General features: G+C 37.8%; 1 long non-coding RNA gene across 2 annotated transcripts in view; it reads right to left on the bottom strand.

The window, feature by feature from the left end:
* Positions 1-7,237: 7,237 nt before the first annotated feature.
* Positions 7,238-11,654, bottom strand: part of LOC118546359 (uncharacterized) — a 566,662-nt gene continuing 562,245 nt past the window's right edge. For both annotated transcript variants that reach the window (XR_013443080.1, XR_013443082.1), the window contains one exon: positions 7,238-8,172. This is a non-coding gene — a long non-coding RNA (uncharacterized LOC118546359). The remainder of the gene's footprint in view (positions 8,173-11,654) is intronic.

Genomic DNA, 11,654 nt, shown 5'->3' with positions numbered 1-11,654 from the left:
CAGTTCCATCCACGTCATTGCAAATGGCAAGATCTCATTCCTTTTGATGGCTGCATAATATTCCATTGTATATATATATACCATATCTTCTTTATCCATTCATCTGTCAATGGACATCTTGGCTCTTTCCACAGTTTGGCTATTGTGGACATTGCTGCTATAAACATCGGGGTGCACGTACCCCTTCGGATCCCTACATTTGTATCTTTGGGGTAAATACCCAGTAGTGCAATTGCTGGGTTGTAGGGTAGCTCTATTTTCAACTCTTTGAGGAACCTCCATATTGTTTTCCAGAGTGGCTGCACCAGCTTGCATTCCCACTAACAGTGTAGGAGGGTTCCCCTTTCTCCGCATCCCCGCCAACATCTGTCATTTCCTGACTTGTTCATTTTAGCCATTCTGACTGGTGTGAGGTGGTATCTCATTGAGGTTTTGATCTGGATTTCCCTGATGCCGAGCGAGGTTGAGCACTTTTTCATGTGTCTCTTGGCCATTTGGATGTCTTCTTTGGAAAAATGTCTGTCCATGTCTTCTGCCCATTTCTTGATTGGATCATTTGTTCTTTGGGTGTTGAGTTTGATAAGTTCTTTATAGATTTTGGATACTAGCCCTTTATCTGATATGTCATTTGCAAATATCTTCTCCCATCCTGTCGGTTGTCTTTTGGTTTTGTTGACTGTTTCTTTTGCTGCGCAAAAGCTTTTTATCTTGATGAAGTCCCAAGAGTTCATTTTTGCCCTTGCTTCCCTTGCCTTTGGCGATGTTTCTAGGAAGAAGTTGCTGCGGCTGAGGTCGAGGAGGTTGCTGCCTGTGTTCTCCTTTAGGATGTTGATGGACTCCTGTCTCACATTGAGGTCTTTCAACCATTTGGAGTCTATTTTTGTGTGTGGTGTAAGGAAATGGTCCAGTTTCATTCGTCTGCATGTGGCTGTCCAATTTTCCCAACACCATTTGTTGAAGAGACTGTCTTTTTTCCATTGGACATTCTTTCCTGCTTTGTCGAAGATCAGTTGACCATAGAGTTGAGGGTCCATTTCTGGGCTCTCTATTCTGTTCCATTGATCTATGTGTCTGTTTTTGTGCCAGTACCATACTGTCTTGATGATGACAGCTTTGTAATAGAGCTGGAAGTCCGGAATTGTGATGCCACCAGCTTTGCTTTTCTTTTTCAACATTCCTCTGGCTATTCAGGGTCTTTTCTGGTTCCATACAAATTTTAGGATTATTTGTTCCATTTCTTTGAAAAAAGGTGATGGTATTTTGATGGGGATTGCATTGAATGTGTAGATTGCTCTAGGTAGCATTGACATCTTCACAATATTTGTTCTTCCAATCCATGAGCATGGAACGTTTTTCCATTTCTTTGTGTGTTCCTCAATTTCTTTCATGAGTATTTTATAGTTTTCTGAGAACAGATCCTTTGCCTCTTTGGTTAGATTTATTCCTAGGTATCTTATACATAATTAGTTTTTGATGTAGTGTTCAATGATTCATTAGTTAAGTATAACACCCAGGGCTCATCACAACACATGCCCTCCTTAATCCCCATTACCCTGTTACCCCCTCCCCCCACTCTCCTCCCCTCTGAAACCCTCAGATTGTTTCCCGGGGTCCGTAGTCTCTTATGGTTCATCTCCCTCTCTGATTTCTCCCCCTTTGGATTTCCATCACTTCCCCTATGGTCCTCCGTGTTATTGCTTATGTTCCACATATAAGTAAAACCATATGATAATTGTCTTTCTCTGCTTGACTGACTTCACTTAACATAATCCCCTCCAGTTCCATCCATGTCGATGCAAATGGTGGGTATTCATTGTTTCTGATGGCTGAATAATATTCCATTGTATATATGTACCACATCTTCTTTATCCATTCATCTATTGAAGGGCATCTTGGCTCCTTCCACAGTATGGCTATTGTGGACATTGCTGCTATGAACATTGGGGTGCATGTGCCCCTTCTTTTCATTACATCTGTATCTTTGCGGTAAATACCTAGTAGTGCAATTGCTGGAATTGCATTGCTGTGATTCTTTCCTGCTTTGTTGAAGATTAGTTGACCATAGAGTTGAGAGTCCATTTCTGGAGTCTCTATTCTGTTCCATTGGTCTATGTGTCTGCTTTTGTGCCAATACCATGCTGTCTTGGTGATCACAGCTTTGTAATATAGCTTGAATTCAAGCAACATGATGCCCCTAGCTTTGTTTTTCTTTTTCCTCATTCCCTTGGCGATTTGGGGTCTTTTCTGGTTCCATACAAATTTTAGGATTTTTTGTTCCAGCTCTTTGAAAAATGCCAATGGTATTTTAATAAGGCTGGCATTGAAAGTGTAAATTTCTCTGGGCAGGATAAACATTTTAACAATGTTTATTCTTCCAATCCATGAGCATGGAATGTTTTTCCATCTTCTTGTCTTCCTCAATTTCTTTCATAAGTGTTCTGTAGTTTCTAGATTCTTTTTCCTTGGCCATTGACTTGGGCAGAGGATATAAAAGCTGTGATTTCAGATTTGTTTTATCTATATATAAACATACATACACTATATTTATATAAAATATATATGTATTTTATATATATACATATATACACTATATTTACGTGTATGTGTATACATATGTATGTATTATATATACATTATATTATATACATGTACATATATATGTTATATATATACATATGTATATATAACCCCCAATGTGTGAATTTCTTAGATTCATTTTTATCTTTACATTAATGCTTCCTGAGAACTCTTTGGTGATACCATGTCAGATAACATCATATAACCCTGTACATATTTTCTTCTTTGATAGAAGCATCAAATATAGGTGCCATTATCTAATTTATTATGCCATGTCCCCATGTATACTAAGACCATAAAATTGTTCCATAGGGTCAAACTAGTGTTGCAGAGTCTGAAATAGCTTGTAGTAGTACTTCAGAAAATAATCTTGAAAATAAGGAGATAATCATCTATGCATGCCCCTTTCCTCTTTATAATTGGTATGGGCCCATGATTTGCCCCCAGATCTTTATAATTCTCCTTAAGTTTTTCTCTTAGGGTTAAGAGAATTTACATATTTAATAACCATGCCATATTCTTATTGGGGTTCTCACCCCATACCCTATCTGAGGCAATCATGGTTTCTGAAAAATGCAGTGGAATAGATGCTATAGGTTTATGTGCTTCCTTATGCCTGGTGTCTTAGGTTGGGTATCCTTGTAGAAAAATCTGTGGCAGGGATTCTTGCACCAGTGATTTACTGTGGGAGTGATCTCTGGTGAACTCTGTAGGGGAGTAAGGGAAGGTAGTACAGAGGATAAAGCTAAATAAGATGTGGTTTCAGCTGAAGTCTGGCCTGTCTGACCCCATGGGGAACTCTGGAGCAAGGATGGCACTAGAATTGACAAAAATTGAGGCTTTGGTTTTTTTGTTTTTTTGTTTGCTTTTTGTTTTGTTTTGTTTGTTTGTTTTTATATCCCTACATCACTTAGTTAATGGCTGCAGGTCATCCTTGGGGAAAGTATAACCACTCAGCCATTTCTGGGTGAGGGGCATCATAACAGTTCCCTCGAGAAGGAGCAGCAGCTAGGGAAATGTGCATTGGTCCAGTAAAGGGGATCTGGGTACATCACCAAGAATGTCTCTTATACTTAGGCAGACTTATTGTCCTGAATCCCTGCTTCCCTTCTTATTCTGCTGACCTTAGCTGAACTACCTGGAAAGAACCATAAAGGTATCATATACTGTACTCTCTTGAGTTTAGAAAAAAGAGCCAGCTCTTGGCTTTCAGCTCTCCCCTGTAGCCTGACCCATCGACTAGAGGTCCTAACTTTGAATCCCAAAGTCTACCCTCACATCCTCAAGCCTTGAAACCCATTCATCTTTTCTAAGTTTATCAGCTCTTTACTTCATTGATGAGAGTTTCTACTTACCAGTCTTGGTCCTGGTAGGGCAGTATATTAGTTATTGATTGCTAGGTAATAAATTAACCAAAAACCTAGTAGCTTAAAACAATAATAAATGTTCATTTTCTTATAGTTTTAGTGGCCTGGCTGGGTTTTTTGGCTCAGGATTTTTTTCTTGTGAGGAATTTTATTCAGATGTTGGCTGGGGCTGCAACCATTTGAATGCTTCATTGGTAATGAGGTATTGGTTCAAAGGTGGCCTGATCAGATGGCTGTCAAATTGGTGCTGGTTGCTGGTGGAAGGCTTCCATTACTCCCCATGTGGCCTGGACACAGGGTTGCTTGAGTGTCCTCATGGCATGGCAGCTAACTTCCCCAGAAAGAGTAATCCAACAGAACAAGGAAAAGCTCCAATGGCTTTTATGGCCTATCTTCAGAAGTCGCACATTGTTGTTTTAACAATTGGTCACACAGTCCAGCTCTGATTCAGTGGGGAGGAGAGTGCACAGGGTGTGAATAGAAAAAAGGCAAGGATCAAGGGCCATCACAGAGGCTGGCTACAGGAGGGTAGTATATTCTTATATTCCTTCTCAATATTTTCCTGCCTTCCCCCTCTGCCTATTTGGCAAGAATATGGTGGCTCTTTACCTCTCTACCCATAATTCTTCATTGGGTATCCTTGATATTTCTCAAGACTGTTACTTGAATTAAGTCATGTAGGATATGAAACCAAAAGTTTATTTAAATTGATTTCTAGTAATTTCTAAGCTTTCAGAGCTGTCTACTAACATTGGAGGAGTTGGTGCCAACCCCATATTCTCCTCATCTCTAAGCTTCATGATTATATAATCTTCAATTATGCCTACTTCTGGCCTTCATCATTTCCTGCAAAGTCCTCATTTATAAAGCATATCTGTCCTTCTGTAGCTATTCCTCTGTTCTTTCCCTGGATCTTCAACCATTCACTCTAGTTCTTTGTCTACTTAACCACAAAGATTCCACAATGAAATCTCCTTCCTGCAAGGTGGTAATGCTGAGGTATGGCTGTGGTTGAGCCTGAATTGGAATAGCAAAAGTAGGCAGGTTAGCAGGGGAAAGCTAGAGCTGGGCAACAGAGAGGCCCAATCTCCGAAGAAAGCAAAGCTTTTGACCCAAAGCTAGCTTCTGTGATGTCAGATGTCAAGGGAGAGTGATTTTTTCTTTCACAGTAGGTGGATCTAATAGAGTTGTAAAATTCTGACCGTACAGACAGAAGCACCACACAAAGTTTATATAAGCCTCTTTGCTTATCCATATGGGGTCTGAGTCATTAATGAGAATTTGGCGAAGCCTGACCACTCTACTATCTGTGGGCCTCATTCTCTTCCCACTTCTGTGATACTTTTCAACTGTTCTAAGACAGAAAATCTGTTCTACTAAAACAGGCAATACTCCCAACCCTGCCAGCTGGCTCACCAAGTGTGTCATTGGTCACTAGAGGCAATGAAAGGAAGAGTATATATTCTTTCTTGGTTCAAAGCAAACCTCAACTAGAGATAGTAAATATTTTAGGCTTTGTAGGCCACATATGGTCTTTGTCACATATTCTTATTTCTTTGTGTTTGTTTACAACTCTTTAAAAACTTAAAGACCAATCTCAGCTCTGAGGGATGTATAAACACAGGCCTCTGGAGGGATTTGGCCCAGGGACCGCAATTTGCTAACCCCTGCTATGTCAAACAACTTACAAATGTGGCGATGGCTCCTATGAAATTGGGAAAAAACCCACTTAGATACAAGTCAGAGCCATTTGAAAAGCAAAGGTGCTGATTACTTTAGTATATGTGCTGCCGAAGCGAGCACGGTGCTGATTACTTTAAACAGCTATCATAATCTCAAAATAAACAGGAAATGTCTTGCTAAAAACAGGGTTATTCAGTGAAAAGGACGAGGAAGTGAATTATTCAAGTAACAGAATTTATTGCCCCAAACAGGAAGTCACAGAGTTGGTCACATTATTAAGATGTGTCCACATTATTAAGATCATATTGATGTGAGCATGTACAATGATTGTACATAAAATGCTAGGACAAGAAGCAGTACCAGAAATTGAAAAGGTTCCGAACTCTCAAGCAGTGTGACAAGTTGAAGTATTGATGACACGTTACATGAACTCGAAGAGGTTTTGTGAAATAAATTGAAAGGCCATAGAGCTTCTTTATTTAGACTGATGAAGCAGCAGATTTCACCAATAAATTCCATGCATTGGTAAGATATGCAAGTAATTGTAAAATTCAAGAACAGAAAGTATTGCCCACAACAAGTGAAGGCCAAGATATAATTAACATTTAGCCTTCATATCTACAAACAAAAGGTCTCTCTTGGGAGAATTGTGTTGATTTTTGTACTAATGATCCCTTGTTAATGGTTGATTCTATGAGAACTTTTACCTCTTGCTAAAAAAAAAGTCCTCACATTGTCATAACACACTACCTTCTTCACAGAGAACTGCTATTGTCGAACACTCTTGGAGACAAAATAAAAGAAAGTTTAGGATGATGCTATGAAATGGCTAACTTTGATATACAAAACTATTCACTTGAGAATATAAAATGTGGGAAAACCTGGATGGCCTCATAAATATCATGCTATACACATGAATTTGGTGATTTACTAGAGGAAGTGTTTTCAACAGGGTTTTTGAGCTTAAAGATGAAATTTAGAAGAGCTTTCAAGATAATATTGGCCAGATTTTGCTAAGTGCTTTGAAGATGAACCATGGCTGTACAAATATAGCCTTCTCAGCAGATACTCTTCATTGTGTGAACAAGTTTCTGCAAGACTCTGAAGAAAATACTTGACCTCAAGTGACAAGATTCTTGAATTTAAAAGATAACTGAGAGGGATTTCTGATTAGGTGATGATGGAATAAGACTCTTCTGGAAAAATTTCCTACAATAAACAACCATAAAACCTGGGCACAAAGCAAAAAAACAAACAAACAATGAAGACACTGGAGAGAGAACAGAAGCAGACAGGCACTGGTGAGGAATAAATACTTGGAGGAGGGGAGCTGTATGAAGTAACTTTCCAGTATCTGTTGCTTTTAACCTGGGTACATGGCCAGTGCATGGTGGTAAAGGTGTCACCAGGAAATCCATTCTCTTTAGTGGGGAAATCATAGATGATGAAGAGAGTTGAAATATCCCAGAAGAAGAGACAGAACGAACATTCACAGATTCTATCTACCAGTTTCTCTTATTCTTTTTTTTTTTTTAAAGATTTTATTTATTTATTTGACAGAGAGACATAGTGAGAGAGGGAACACAAGCAGGGGGAGTGGGAGAGGGAGAAGCAGGCTTCCTGCTGAGCAGGGAGCCCGATGCGGGGCTCGATCCCAGGACCCTGGGATCATGACCTGAGCCGAAGGCAGACGCTTAACGACTGAGCCACCCAGGCGCCCCTCTGACTTATTCTTCAACCACAGATACATAAAACGGACTCAAGTCATCTGAGCTAAAGACAGATGATCTGAATTGAGACTGGAGTTGCCAGGCAAGAAACAGAGTTACATAAGCAAAAGGAAATCACTGGTTAGAGAAAACAACAAAATAAAGAATTTGTACAACTTACCATTCACAAACTCCAGGATAAATCCAAAATTTCCCAACATAAAAAGAACGATGAAAATTAAACACATCCTCAAGAGAAAAGAAAACCAATTGAGTCAGTACTTTAGAGCAGCTAGATATTAGAGATAGCAGACAAGGACTTTTAAACAGTTATTATAATGGTTCTCAATGAAGTAAAACAAAATATGAGTCAATAAATGAGAAAAATAGAAAATTTCAAAAGAGAAATAAAAATAAAACAAAATGAAAATTTTAGGACTGGAAAATATAGTATCTGAAATAAAAAATTCACTGAATGGACTTAGCTGGAGATGACAGAGTAAGTGAATTCAAAGATCAATAGGAATCCTCATTTTTTACTATTTTTTTTTTCTTTTTGCTGTTCAGCTTGGTTGCTTTTCATTATCCTGTCTTTCAGGTTGCTGATCCATTCTTCTGCCTCCTCTAATCTGTTAGTGTATTTTTTTTTATCATGGTTATTGAGTTCTTCATCTCCGATTGGTTCTTTTTTATATGTTATCTCTTTGTTAAGTTCACACTGAGATCCTCCACTCTTTCTCAAGTCCAGGGAGTATCCTTATGACCATTACTTTGAATTCTCTATCAGGCATATTGATTATCTCCATTTCATTTAGCTCTTTTGCCTGTCAGAATGGCTAAAATAAAAAACACAAGAAATAACAAGTGTTGGCAAGGATGTGGAGAAAAAGGAACTCTCATACAATGTTGGTGGAAATGCAAACTGGCACAGCCACTGTGGAAAATAGTATCGAGTTTCCTCATAATATTAAAAATAAGAATTACCATATGATCCAGTAATTTCACTATTTGGTACTTACCCAATGAAAAGAAAAACATTAATTCAAAAAGATATATGCACCTCCATGTTTATTGCAGCACTATTTACAATAGCTAAAAGATGGAAGCAATAGAAGTGTCCATTGATAGATGAATAGATAAAGAAGATGTGGTATATATACACAATGGAATACTATTCACCCATAAGAAAGGATGAAGTCTTGCCATTTGCAACAACATGGACAGACTGAGAGGGTATAATGCTAAGTGAAATATGTCAGTCAGAGAAAGACGAATACCATATGATTTGATTCATATGTGGAATTTAAGAAACAAAACAAATGAACAGAGAAAAAAAGAAACAAAAAATAGACTCTTAAATACAAAGAACAGATTGGTGGTTGCCAGAGGGGAGGTGGGGGGGGGTAGATGAAATAGATAAAGGGGATTAAGAGTACATTTATTTGATGAGCCCTAAGAAATGTATAGAATTTTTGAATTATTATATTGTACACCTGAAAGAAATATAACACTGTTAATTATATGTCAATAAAAAAAAACAAGTTGTTATGATCCAATGTGAACAAAAAGAAAAAATATTGGGAAAAAAAGAACAGAAACTTTTACATAAATAATTACTTTATTATTTTTTACAGTGAAAACATTTATATTTAGATTTAGCCAGTTGGACTCGATTTAGATGATCCCAATTTTGTTGGCAACATCCAAAGCATCATATGCCTTCCAATGATGTAGCCAAGCAAACATATGCCTTCTTCTCTCCATCAGGCTTGATCAGGGTGTTGACCTTGGCCACATCAATGCCATAGAGCTTCTTCACAGCCTGTTTGATTTGGTATTTGTTGGCCTTGACATCCACAATGAACAAAAGTCTATGTCTTCTATTTTCTTCATGGCTGACTTGGTAGTTAAGGGAAGACAGTTGATGGCGTAGTGGTCAAGCTTGTTTCTCCTGGGGGATGCTCTTTCCAGTATATTTGGGCTGCCTTCAGAGACGTAGTGTCTTGGGCCATTGGAAGGTAGGTGACTTGTGGACCTTCTTTTTTGTGTGACTGTGGATGCCTATGGGCATCACTTTCTTGGGCTTCAAAACCTTTGCTTTGGCTTCAGATTTGGGAGGGGCAGGAGCTTCCTTCTTTGTCTTTTGTGCCATCTTTGGGAAAGGTCAGTAATTACTTTAAATGTTAATGGAATAAAAGCTCCATAAAGACATGGGGTGACTGAATGGACAAAAACAAAGACCCCACTATATGTTGTCTATAAGAGACTCACTTCAGACCTAAAGACACATACAGACTGAAAGTGAAGGGATGGAATTAGATATTCCATGCAAATGGAAGCCAAAAACAAATAAACAAGACAAAACTGGGACAGATGGCAATACTTATACAGACAAAACAGACTTTAAACAAAGACTGTAACAAAAGACAAAAAAAGGCACTGCATAATGATAAGGAGATCATTCCATCAAAAGGATATAAAAATTGTTAAATATCTATGTACCCAATATAGGAGTATCTAAAAAAAGGAAATATGAACATACGTGAAGGGAGAAATTGACAGTAATACAGTAATAGTAGAGGACACCCAACTTACATCAATAGATAGATCATCCAGACAGAAAAACAGTAAAGAAACAGTGGCTGTGAATAGCACAGTAGACCAGATGGAAATTGAAGACATATATACAGAACATTCCATCCCAAAACAGCAGAATACACATTCTTTTCAAAAGCACATAAAATATTCTCCAGGGTAGGTCACATATTAGGCCACAAAATAAGTCCCAATAAATTTAAGAAGACAAATCTCATCAAGCATCTTTTTTAAACACAACTATATGAAACTAAAAATCAATTACAAGAAAAAAATTGGAAAAAACCCATAAACATGTGCAGGCTAAACAACATGCTACTAAACAACTAATGGGTCAATGAAGAAATAAGATAAAATCAAAATATATCTTAAGACAAATGAGAATGGAAACACAATGGTTCAAAATCTTTGGGATGTAGCAAAAGCTGTTTTTTAAAAAAGATTTTATTTATTTATTTGAGAGAGAGAGAGAGCATAAGCAGGGGTGACAGGCAGAGAGAGAGGGAGAGGGAGAAACAGGCTCCCTACTAAGTGAGGAGCCTGATGTGGGGCTTGATTCCCAGGACCCTGGGATCATGACCTGAGCCGAAGGCAGACGCTTAACCAGCTGAGCCACCCAGGCGTCTCCAAGCTGTTCTCATAGAGAAGTTTATAGTGATATAGGCCCACCTCAAGAAACAAAAAAATAGGGGCGCCTGGGTGGCTCAGTCCTTAAGCATCTGCCTTCGGCTCAGGTCATGATCCCAGGGTCCTGGGAGCGAGCCCTGCATTGGGCTCCCTCCTCCGCAGGAAGCCTGCTTCTCCCTCTCCCACTCCCCCTGCTTGTGTTCCCTCTCTTGCTTTGTCTCTCTCTGTCAAATAGATAAATTAAAAAAAAAATTGAAAAAAAAAAGAAAGAAACAAAAAATATCTAAATAATCTAATCTTATACCTAAAGGAACTTAAAAAAAAAGAAGAACAAACAAAGTGCAAAGTTGGTAGAAGTAAGGAAATAATAAAGAATAGGATTGAATAAATAAAATAGAGACTAAAACAAATAGAAAAGATCAATAAAACTAAGACCTTTTCTTTGAAAAGATAAACAAAATTTATAAACTTTAGCCAGCCAGACTCATCAAAAGAGAGAGAGAGGGAGGGAGGGAGGGAGAGAAAGGAGGGAAAGGACTCAAGTAAGTAAAATAAAAAATTAAAGAAAAGAAGTTACAATGACACACAGAAATTCAAAAGCTTGTAAAAGATGACAAAAAAAATTATATGCCAACAAACTGGACAACCTAGAAGAAATTGATAAAATCCTAGAAATATATAATCTTCCAAGACTGAATCATGAATAGAAAATCTAAACAGACAAATTATTAGTAAAAAAATTGAACCAGTAATAAAAAAAAATTTAACAAACAAAAGTCCAGGACCAAATGGATTCACAGATGAATTCTAATAAATATTTAAATAAGAGTTAATACCTATCTTCTCAAACTATTCTAAGAAATAGAAGAGGAAGGACCATTTCCAAAGTCATTTTACAAGGCCAGCATTGCCTTGATACCAAAATCAGGCAAATACATTATTAAAAAAAAGGTAATTACAAACCAATATCCCTGATTTAAAGAGATGCAAAAATCCTTAAAAATGTTGGCAAACCAAATTCAACAATACATCGAAAGGATCATTCACCGCAATCCAGTGGGATTTATTCCAGAGATGCAAGGATAGTTTAATAGCT

This window comes from Halichoerus grypus, chromosome 12, assembly GCF_964656455.1.
Source record: "Halichoerus grypus chromosome 12, mHalGry1.hap1.1, whole genome shotgun sequence".
Taxonomy (NCBI): Eukaryota; Metazoa; Chordata; class Mammalia; order Carnivora; family Phocidae; genus Halichoerus; species Halichoerus grypus.
The sequence above is the reverse complement of the archived record's forward strand: the minus strand, read 5'-3'. Positions and strand labels throughout refer to the sequence as shown.